The 12110-nt window shown below is 36.4% G+C and overlaps 2 pseudogenes; both read right to left on the minus strand.

The window, feature by feature from the left end:
* LOC127791091 (heat shock cognate 70 kDa protein 2-like) overlaps positions 1–3079 on the minus strand; it is a 28826-nt pseudogene extending 25747 nt beyond the window's left edge.
* Positions 3080–10464: 7385 nt separating this feature from the next.
* Positions 10465–11387, minus strand: LOC127791095 (heat shock cognate 70 kDa protein-like; annotated as a pseudogene).
* Between the last annotated feature and the right edge of the window lie 723 nt (positions 11388–12110).

Here is a 12110-nt window from a genome sequence, read left to right on the forward strand (position 1 = left end):
CAACAATGTTGCTTTCATTGGTAATGAGCCACAAAGCTTTGAAGAAACATCAAAAGAGGAAGCACGGAGAAAAGGCATGAATTAAGAGATGGAGATAATTGAGAGAAACCAAGGAAATTATTGACTTGAAATAGGTTTGCAAAACCAAATTTAATGAAGATGGCTCACTTCAAAAGCACAGAGCAAGACTTGTTTGAAGTGGAATACATAGCAGCTATATGATTAAGTGTGACTTGTGACTTGTGACATGTGAAGCTATTTGGCTAAAAAGAATTTTGAGGGAAATGAAGCAACACGTAAGCCTCCCCCACTACATTCTTTTGTGATAACACGCCCGCCATTGCAATAACCAATTTTTCACAACCACACTGACCTCAAGTATCGTTTAACTGGAGAAATTGTTAAAGGAGAGATTGAGCTGAAATTTTGCAAGACCGAAGATCAACTGGCAGACATCTCTACAAAATCAATTTCCCATTACAAGTTTCTGCTTTTCAAAGCAAGGCTTGGGGTCCCAAAATTTTCAGGATTAAAGGGGGTGTTAATAAAAAAAATCTAGGTTTTAGATGCTCAAATTATCTTCCTTAAGAATAGGCATTTCACCTTAAATATGGTATTATGTATTAATTCCAGACTTATGGCTTTCTGTTTCATGTTTCACGTATTTTCTTTCATGTGTTACAGATCAAATCTGATCGTTTTTCAACAACTTTTCATATTCTCTCCAAAACCAGCTTGCTCATCTCTACAGAGAGCTAAGAAACAGAAGCAAAAGGTTAATACTATCGTCTGGTGCTTCTAGTACCACATACGAAGAAATCAAATTAACCCTAATGTACCAGTCTTTTCCATCAGCCATAAACACAGAAGTACTGTCTCAGTTCAGAGTGCGTTACCGAAGACGATGTTAGTGTGGTCCTTGGCGGCGTCGCCGATCAAGCGTCCGTAATCGGTGAAAGCAACACAAGACGGCGTCGTCCGGTTGCCTTGGTCGTTCGGGATGATCTCTACGTGGTCTTGCCGCCAAATTCCGACGCAACAGTGTGTCGTGCCGAGATCGATTCCGATCGCCGGTGGCCCCTCTCTGTTTCCCTCCATCTCTTCTTTCTTCCTCTCGGTCGCGGTTGCTTGACTTGGAGTGGCAGAGTCAGCACCTTTACTCAGAGTATAGCGCATGTTATATGCATAGGTCTCCAAGGCCTTCCTCGCTTCAACCTTCTTCTCAAGCTCTTGGTCTTCAAACTTGTACTGCTCTGCTTCCTGAACCATCGTCTCGAGTGCCTTCATCTTGTCCTCAAACTCATATGCCTCAGCAAGCTGATTGCCATCAAGCCACTGGGTGATCTGCTCAATGGCATCTTCAATGTTCTCCTTGTCACCAAGAAAAAACCTTTCACCAATCTTCTCATCCTTTAGAGTATAGCCCATGTTATATGCATAGGTCTCCAAGGCGTTCTTCGCTTCAGCCATCTTCTCAAGCTCTTGGTCTTCGAACTTGCACCGCTCTGCTTCCTGAACCATCCTCTCGAGTTCCTTCATCTTGTCCTCAAACTCATCTGCCTCAGCAAGCGGGTTGCCATCAAGCCACTGGATGGTCTGCTCAATAGCATCTTCAATCTTCTTCTTGTCAGCTGGAAGAATTTTTTCACCAATCGTCTCATCCTTTATTGTATTCCTCATGTTATATGCATAGTTCTCTAAGGTATTCTTCGCTTCAACCTTCTTCTTATGCTCTTCATCTTCAGACTGGTACTTCTCCGCTTCCTGAACCATCTTCTCAATTTCCTCCTTTGACAGCCTTCCCTTGTCGTTTGTGATGGTGATCTTATTCTTCTGCCCAGTGGTCTTATCTTCTGCAGAGACATTAAGGATGCCATTGGCATCAATGTCAAAGCGTACAGTGATTTGAAGAACACCCCTTGGAGCTGGTGGAATCCCGGAGAGCCCAAATTTGCCAAGCAAGTTATTGTATCTCGTCCTTGTTCTCTCACCTTCATAGACCTGAATCAACACGCCAGGTTGGTTGTCGGAGGTGGTAGAGAAAAAATGTTCTTTCTTGGTAGGGATGGTGGTGTTTCTGGGAATGAGCACAGTCATAACACCACCAGCAGTCTCCAAACCAAGGGAGAGAGGGGTGACATCCAGTAACAAGACGTCCTCCACCTTCTTATTGCCCTCACCACTCAAAATAGCAGCTTCAACAGCAGCACCATAAGCAACAGCCTCATCAGGGTTGATACTCTTGCAGAGCTCCTTACCATTGAAGAAGTCTTGCAAAAGCTGCTGGATCTTGGGAATCCTGGTAGATCCACCAACAAGCACAACATCATGAACACTGCTCTTGTCCATCTTAGCATCTCTCAGACACTTCTCAACTGGTTCCATGCACTTCCTAAAGAGATCCATGTTGAGCTCCTCAAATCTGGCACGTGTAATGGTGGAGTAGAAATCAATTCCCTCATACAAGGAATCAATCTCAATGGCGGTTTGGGCAGTGGATGAGAGAGTCTTCTTGGCCCTCTCACAGGAAGTCCTCAACTTCGTCAAAGCGTTGGGGCTGCCACTAATGTCCTTCTTCTGCTTGATCTTAAACTCTCGAACGAAGTGTTTCACCATGCTATTGACAAAATCTTCACCTCCAAGATTGGTGTCTCCGGCAGTGGCTTTCACCTCAAAGACACCCTCATCAATATTGGTCAGTAGAGAGGCATCGATTGTACCACCACCAAGATCAAAGATCAGGACATTCTTCTCTCCAACACTTATTGCCTTCTTCTCAAGACCACAAGCAATGGCAGCAGCACTGGGTTCGTTGATAATACGCATCACATTCAGGCCAGCAATAACACCAGCATCCCTAGTTGCCTGCCTTTGAGAATTGTTGAAATATGCAGGCACGGTGACCACAGCATTCTTCACAGTGGAACCAAGATAGGCCTCAGCAATCTCACGCATCTTGACGAGTACCATGGAGGTTATCTCCTCAGCTTCAAACTGCTTCTCCTCACCCTTGTAGTTGACAACAATCACAGGCCTATCGTTGGGCCCAGAAATGACCTTGAAGGGCCACCACTTGATATCCCTTTGGACAGAGGGATCACTGAACCTCCTACCGATCAACCTCTTTGCATCTGCAAAACACTCGCTATTTATTGATGTCAAGCAATGGTGATCCGATCGGACATACGATCTACAATTAGGATTAATTAGAGAGTAGTAAAATACATGGATGTATAAGTTTTTCAAGTTAGACAAAGATGTACAAGTTTTTCAGAGTGCATGCGTTACCGTAGACGGTGTTGCTGGGGTTCCTGATGACCTGGCTTTTGGCGGTGGCGCCGATCAAACGTTCGGTCTGGGTGAATGCGACACAAGACGCCGTCGTCCGGTTGCCTTGCTCGTTCGGGATTATCTCTACGTGGTCACGCTGCCAAACTCCGACGCACGAGTAGGTTGTTCCAAGATCGATTCCAATGGCCGGTCCCTCTCCCTTTCCGGCAAATATTGGTTCCTTCCTCTTGGCCGAGGCCGCCGGTTCCTTCCCCTTCCGGCCACATCTTTATTCTTCCTCTCGGTCGAGGTTGACGGTTCCACTGATTCGTTTCCGCCCATCTCTCCTCCTTCTGCGTCTCTTGGTCGAGGCTCCTTCTGTCTGCGTCTCTCGGTCGGTAAGTAATTTATTTGCATTATAACACAGTAAAGGAAGCGACTTCGATGCTAAGCAACTACGTACAATTGAGGTGTCCAATCCCACTAGGATTAAGAAAATGATAGAAAATTTCCACCTCCCTTAGTTGTACCATGAAATATAATTTCGTGAAAAGTATAGTATGTCAAATACCAAATATGAAATTCAATTCATTGGATGTGACATTTTTCATATATTTTTTATACTATCAAATACACTTTAAAGTCAAGTAATCTAATAAATTAAGTTATAATATAATAGGCTAAAGACAAAATTAAATTAAGTGATATTTCCTTAATTACCTGAATATAAACAATCATGATCATAACGTGCTTACACAGCATTTTGCAAAAGCTGGGGGAAGAGAGGGAGGGAGCTTTTGCAAAACTCTGCTTATATATAAGCTGCGTTGATCGATAAATTTATCATTTTACTCTCTTTATTTTCGTTAATTTTTAACAATGCCCTTTTTTCTTTAACCTCTGTCTCTCGCCGCTTATAGCCCCAACTTTTTTGGTTGCCATAGTCAACCATCATCGTCGCCCTCACAAGCCATTTTCCCTCGGCCATTGGCCCCCACCGGCCACTGCTTCCATCACCTCCATTTGCTAGCGTGTGTGTTTGAGTGGATGGATTAAAACTTATATATTTAAAAAATATATATATTTTAAAACTTAACTGAAAATGTGACAGGATCAAAACTGGATGGATTAAAACTTATAAAAAAATGACAGACTTACAAAAATAATTGACAGGGTTAAAACTGAGTCAAAACTGGAAAGTGATTGTTTTCAGCAATTAATTTGTTTAAGTGACTAGAAACCATGTTTTTAAAAAAAATAACTAAAAATATTTTTTTTTAAAACATAATTATTTTTTTAATCTCCACCGAAAAGGAGTGCGATTTTGTTCACCCCCTTTAACGAGGGTGAACGTAACCCCGTCAATGGGGGTTGAAAAAATAATTATATTTTAAAAAAAATTATTTTTAGTCATTTTTTTTGAAAAAAATCGTTTTCAACCACTCAAACAAATTAATTGCTAAAAACAGTTACTTTCCAATTTTAACCCTGTCAATTATTTTTGTAGGTCTGTCATTTTTTTATAAGTTTTAATCCATCCAGTTTTGATCCTGTAATATTTTCAGTTAAGTTTTAAAAATAATTTTTTTAAAAAATATAATTAATTTTTTTTAAACAGTTTTACAATTTTTTTTCATTTAAGAGGTTATTTTTTTAACCCCACTGACGGGGGTTACATTCACCCCCGTTAAAGGGGGTGAACAAAATCGCACTCCTAATCCAAACCAAACAGCATAACAACAAGAAACGATATAGAGATACCAGGAGATGCAGTCACCGACGGGAGAAATGAGACCTACGGCAAGGGACGACAAAGGCGCGATCGCGGGTCAGGCGACAGTGATGTCGCTTAGTCCTTGCATAGAATAGCGGGAGAGAGAGAGCTACACTAAACTGCGTCAGTATCACCTGTCATATTGGTCCCACCAACTCTTAAGCTAACCCTATATACAATTGTATATTATTTATAAATTAATAATAATACAATAAAACTATATTAATATTTACAATTTTACATAATATAATAAACAAAAGTTGTTTTCACTGTATTGTGTAAACGCGGCATTAGCTTCCTAAGTTTATTCTTGTACATATATATATATAATTTAATATTAAAATAATAAAAAAATAGAAGAAGATTTAATTAAGACTTATTCGAACCAAATTGGTTGTGTCCTTTATTTGACATGGTCTTTGATCTAATTTCTTTTCAATTTTTAAATCCCCACCAACTCTAGTTTACCATGGATTTGATCTATATAGTCTAAATTGATTGAACATCTTATAAATATTTTTTTTTTATAAATATTAATTTATTAAAAAAAACTTAAAGTTTTTACAACATATTTCGATCGAGCATCAAGAAAAAAAAACTAAATAATAACAAAACATTTAGATCTAAACTATCAAATTATATAAATGAAACAATCCTCTCCGTGTAAAAAATATATGCAACATACTATAGAAAATCTTCAAAATGACTAAATTTGCAATTTTGAAATCACAGCCCGCACTTTTTTTTCACATTCCTAATTCTTATTGGGGTTTGCGATAAAAATATCTGATTACTCATCTAAAAAAGTACTTAGAGAGGACAATGGCCACCTATCTTCTTTCTTCTATTGCCCGTTTACTTCCCTACATGTTATTTGCTTTTTAACGCGAGTGTTGATATTTTTTTTATGACGACACCCGATTACTTCCAAAACAAATGCTTAGAGTGCGCGTGTATATTTATATTTTAAACTATCATTTCATGTGAAAATTGATATTTTATGATATCAATTCTCAGTTACTAAGGACTTGTTCTCTTTGTCATTTTCGAACTGTTTTCTGTTTTTAGTTTTTCAAAACAACGAAAAATTTTACACACAAAACTGAAAACGCCAAAAATACGTTTTGGCTGTTTTCAGCCAAAAACACTGCCAAACCCAAAACACGAAAAATGCCTCTCTGCCCTTCTGTATTCTCTTCTCTCTCTCTCTCTCTTCTGTATTGTCTTCACTCTTCTCCTCTGTGAAACACCATCGTCAACCAAGATCAGCCCTTCAGATTGCCACTGTTCGTTCTCTTCCAGCCACCATCGCCTTAGATCGACCCTTTTCGACGACCGCCGTTCGCCCTCTAGCCACGGTCGTCGTTTTCCCTCAGCCATAGCGGTTGTCCGTCCTCCAGCCATCACCTCTTCCAGCAACTCAAATCGGCCCAAATCTGCGGCGTCCTCCAGCTAGATCTATCGCCTCCTCTGCTCTTCATCTTCTGCTCTTCCTCTTTAGATTTAAAGGAAGAATAGAAGAGGCGGTTGCAATTGTATCACCGCCTCCTTAAGTGTTTTTTAAAATTATTTAAAAATTAAAAATACAGTGTTACAAAAATACACTTCATCGTCTTTATATTTGTTTTAATTTTTTAAATAATAATAATAATTAATTTTATTTTTCTTTTAATTTAAATAGCCATTAAATGTTAAAGTAGCTTATTATTATTAAGATAGATTCTTAGACATTATCATTAACAAGTAGATATATACTGCACACAAATAAAATAATTAAAAATTAGGTTAAGTAGATGATATTTTGTGAATAAAATATCATAAAATAATTTTTTTTAAAATTTGAAAGTAAACACGTTTTCAATTTTTAGTTTTGAGAAATAATTTTTCAGAATGACAAAATGAATGCATTTTTGGAAATCTCAAAACAAACACTCAAAACACAAAACTTAAAATGAATTCAAAACTCAAAAATGAAACGCAAAGAGAACACTACCTAACTAGTTTAAAGCATATGAGTAAAAATATTTCGGTTTTATTTTTTTATTTTTTACCACTTTCAATATTATGCTAATCAAGTGTATATATCTTAAATATATATATTTAATAATTTTGATACATTTGGTTTTTTTGCATATTAATAGTACAGAGTTTATTGTTTAGAGTTTATGCGTTCAAATTTTATTAATTATATTTTTTAAGCACGATGCATACAAAATATTTTTCAAAAGTACTTAATTAACACGACTTTATTATATAAAAAATTAGTGTTTATTTGGATAGTAGTATGGATATATAATAATGATATGAAAGACATTTATTAAGTATTCATAATTTAAAATATTATATTTAAATAAATATGTACCAAAATAACAGAATAATATGTACTTTTTTAATAATAAGAAAAATCTAATACAATATAAAAATGTGACAAAATCATACTATTAAATGAGGGTGTATCAATAGGTCATTACAAACAAAGACTCTTTAAAAAGAAAAATCGGCTTGATACTTACGATGTCCCTTCAACAATTAAAATATATAACATTCGGTCCTTAATATATTAAATGTCGATATTCGATATCTTAATTATTAAAAATTATATCAAAAATGTCAAAACATATATACAGTGATTTGAAGAACACCCCTTGGAGCTGGTGAAATCCCAGAGAGCCCAAATTTGCGAAGCAAGTTATTGTCTTTCATCCTTGTTCTCTCACCTTCATAGACCTGAATCAACTACAACAGGTTGGTTGGCGGAGGTGGTAGAGAAGAAGAAATGTTCTTCCTTGATAGGGATGGTGGTGTTTCTGGGAATGAGCTGATTCTCTCTATGCAACACCATCACCCCCCCCCCCCCCCCCCCCCCCCCCTGTTTGTAACGCATCCTCGACGTACCAGTACCCTTGAATACTTGAGAAGGCCCCGCTTTTGGGGAAACAAAACCCGCTCTTCAGTTAACAAGGTCTGACTCTCTCTAAAAGAGACCCGCTTTATCGTGATGGTGATTTGTCCTCAGTGCAAAAGGTAAAATTTCTTATTTTAAGAGTTCCTCATACACTATCTCATGTATGTAAGAGGGGTTAATCACGATACACGATAACATATCAAATAAGAGACACAATACATGATGCCTATAAGGAGTCATCCTCACAAAAAAGTGAAACTCCTACACTACGACTGTCATGACTCGAACCTGCATTCTTAGGTTCAATTTATTATCTGAGAACCAACCGTATTATGTTGTGGGAGCGTGATGGTGATTTGTTTGGAAGGATGCAGGTTCGTTCGAGATGACAAACATTACAAGCAATAATTACTTTGTCTGATATTCACGTTTAAATAGAAACTATATATATATGCTAGAGACAGAATTAAATTAAGTGATGTTTCCTTAATTACCTGATTGCAAACAATCATGCATGATCATATATATATATATTGCTGGTGATGTAGAACCGTCCCTGAGGATGTTTGAGACAGATGATTTGCGCTTTGCTTGTTGCTTGCCAGTCCCTGCATGCCACGCCACAACCGTAAATATTGTTTGTTGGCGGTTCATTCATCATAGTGAAAAGGCGTTTCCTGCATCATATATAATATAATCCAGCAAGGTTTCCACGAAATCTGAAAACAAAACTAGCTTTTAGGAACGCCGGCTAACGTTTAATCTACATTCAGTACTTCACACATGCAGTAAGTTAAATCAAAGAGAAAGTGGGATTGACATCACAAGTATTGGCTAAATCTTGGACCACAAGAAATGTCAATCTCAACTGGCGAAACACAAATTGATCCATCAAATCAAATTCTATTAATCCAGACCAAACAGCAGAACAACGAGAGACAAGATACCAGGAGATGCGATCACAAGTGGGAGAAATGAGACCTAGAGTAAGAGACGGCAAACGTGCGGTCGCGGGTTAAGCGTCGACAATGATGTTGATTAGTCCTCGCGTAGGATAGCGAGAGAGAGAGAGCACTAAAGTAAATTGCGACGCTACCACTTGTCGTCTAGGGCCCCACCAACTCTTTTTTTTTTTTTTTTTAAGTAAAAGCGATATGTATAAATAGAACTAAAACGTTTGTATAGAATACAATATAGGGCATACCCAAGAGAACACAATCACTTTAACGAAAACAGATACTCAAGATCCACGCACAACATGATCAAAACATTATAAAAGGATTTACCTTTATGTGGGGGCGTCTGGGATGAGCGATTCACCTTTATGGGATAAAATAACATAAAATGAACACAAATGAGGTACATGAAATAGAAAAAGGAACAACTCCAATTGAGATCAAAGTATGGGGTGAGAGGCGCTCCAAAGCACAACATAGTAGTCAAAGAGAAGACCAGAAACAAACAGCAGACCTAAAGGCAGTCACAAAGGACTCCACCAATTCTTAAGCCAGCTACATACAATTGTATATTAATAATAATATAATAAAACTATATTAATATTTACAATTTTATATAATACAATAAACAAAATTTGTTTTCACTATGTTGTGTAAGTGCCACATTAACTTCTTATATTTATTCTTGTGCATATATACACATATAATTTAATATTAAAATAATAATAAAAAAGAGAAGATTTTATTAAGACTTATTAGGACCAAATTGGTTGGGTCCTTTATTTGATATGGTCTTTGGTCCAGTATTTTTTCAATTTCTAAATCCTCATCAACTCTGGTTTACCATGGATTTAATCTAGTCTAAACCGATTGAACACCCTATAAATAATACTTTTTTGTAAATATTAATTTATTAAAAAAACTTAAAAGGTTTTTACAACTTTTGATAAGGTATATTTTGAGCATCACAAAAAAAAAATTAAATAATAACAAAACATTTAGATCTAAACTATCAAATTATACGATACAATCCTGTAAAAAGTAAAAAAATATATGCAACATGCGATAGAAAATCTTCAAAATGACTGCATTTACAATTTTGAAATTATAGTCCGCACTTTTTTCTTACATTCCTAATTTTTATTAGGGTTTACGATAAAAATATTTGATTACTCATCTAAAAAAGTACTTAGAGAGGACAATGGCCACTTATCTTCTTTCTTCTATTGTCGTTTACTTCCCTACATGTTATTTGCTTTTTAATGCGAGTGTCGATATTTTTTATGCAAATACCTGAATACTTCCAAAACAAATGCTTTGAGTGCACGTATATACTTATATTTCAAACTATCATTTTATGTGAAAATTGACATTTTATAATAGCAATCTCTCATTACTAACTCGTTTAAAGCATATGAGTAAAAATATTATGATTTTATTTATTTATTTATTTATTTTATCACTTTCAATATTATGCTAATCAAGTGTATATATCTTAAATATATATATTTAATAATTTTGATACATTTCATTTTTTTGCATATTAATAGTACGTAGTTTATTGTTTAGAGTTTCTAAGTTCAAATTTTATTAATTATATATTACTTATTGATCGCTTAACCTGCGCGGTGGGGACAGCAATCTCACGCATCTTGATGAGTACCATGGAGGTCATCTCCTCAGTTGCAAACTGCTGCTCCTCACCCTTGTAGTTGACAGCAATCACAGGCCTATCGTTGGGCCCAGAAATGACCTTGAAGGGCCACCACTTGATATCCCTTTGTACAGAGGGATCACTGAACCTCCTACCGATCAACCTCTTTGCATCTGCATAACACTCGCTATTTATTGATGTCAAACAATGGTGATCCGATCGAAGATACGATCTACAATAATTAGGATTAATTAATTAGAGCGTACTAAAATACATAGATGTATAAGTTTTTCAAGTTAGACAAAGATGTACAAGTTTTTCAGAGTGCGTTACCGTAGACGGTGTTGCTAGGGTTCCTGATGACCTGCCTTTTGGCGGCGGCGCCGATCAAACGTTCGGTCTGGGTGAATGCGACACAAGACGGCGTCGTCCGGTTGCCTTGCTCGTTCGGGATTATCTCTACGTGGTCACGCTGTCAAACTCCGACGCACGAGTAGGTTGTTCCCAGATCGATTCCAATGGCCGGTCCCTCTCCCTTTCCGGCAAATATTGGTTTCTTCCTCTCGGCCGAGGCCGCCGGTTCCTTCCGCTTGCCGGCCGCCTCTTCATTCTTCCTCTCGCCTGTGGTCGCCGGTTCCTTCCCCTTGCTGGCCACCTCTTTATTGTTTCTCTCCGTCGAGGTCGACGGTTCCTTTGATTCGCTTCCGCCCATCTCTCTTCCTTCTGCGTCTCTCTATCGATCAAGGTTGCTTCGGAAACAGAAATAAAACGAGGCAGAGTTGCTTGGCGGCAAATCAAGGGGTTCAGTTGACTTTTATATACCCAACGTTTCGTTTTTCTTTTTCTTTTTTTTATTTTGACAAAGTTCGAAATTCCGATTTAGTTAACGCCACTCCGTTGACCTTTTTGTTAATTTTGTTTAGATATATAAGTGTAATTAAAATAATAAAAAACTTAAATTATCATATGAAAAAAATGTTAAAATATAAATATAAAATTAATTAAAAAATATAAATATAAGAGTATAATTAAAATAATAAAAAAATCAAGGAATTAAATAAAAAATAAAACTGCAAGAATAAAAATTTAGATTTAACGACATTGGTTAGGTGCAAATTGAAATTAGACTAATTAACTGACTTCATTGGCATTAATTTTTGTGGCATCTACTTCTTTTATATTTTAACATGGGTTGGTTGTTGAGAGAGCATCTTTTTTTATAATCACTATTTGTTATAGCTAACTCTGGAGATTAGCTTAGAAATGAATTATGATAAGTGAATTGAGTAAGCAAATTAATAAAATTAACTTCCTTTAGTTAAATTTTAAAATATGCCACTCCTTTTAAGTTTGTGAACAAGCTTTCCTATAACTCATTCGAAACGTTATTTTAAAATAACATAGTTTTTACAATTGAATTTTTTATCATATTATTTAATATTTAGAGTTTTAAATACATATTAAAATAAACAAATTTTATATATATTCCACGTAAATGAACTTTAAATTTATAATTTATAATAAAAAAATATGTAAAACTCGTTTAATATA

Source organism: Diospyros lotus, chromosome 14, assembly GCF_014633365.1.
Source record: "Diospyros lotus cultivar Yz01 chromosome 14, ASM1463336v1, whole genome shotgun sequence".
Taxonomy (NCBI): Eukaryota; Viridiplantae; Streptophyta; class Magnoliopsida; order Ericales; family Ebenaceae; genus Diospyros; species Diospyros lotus.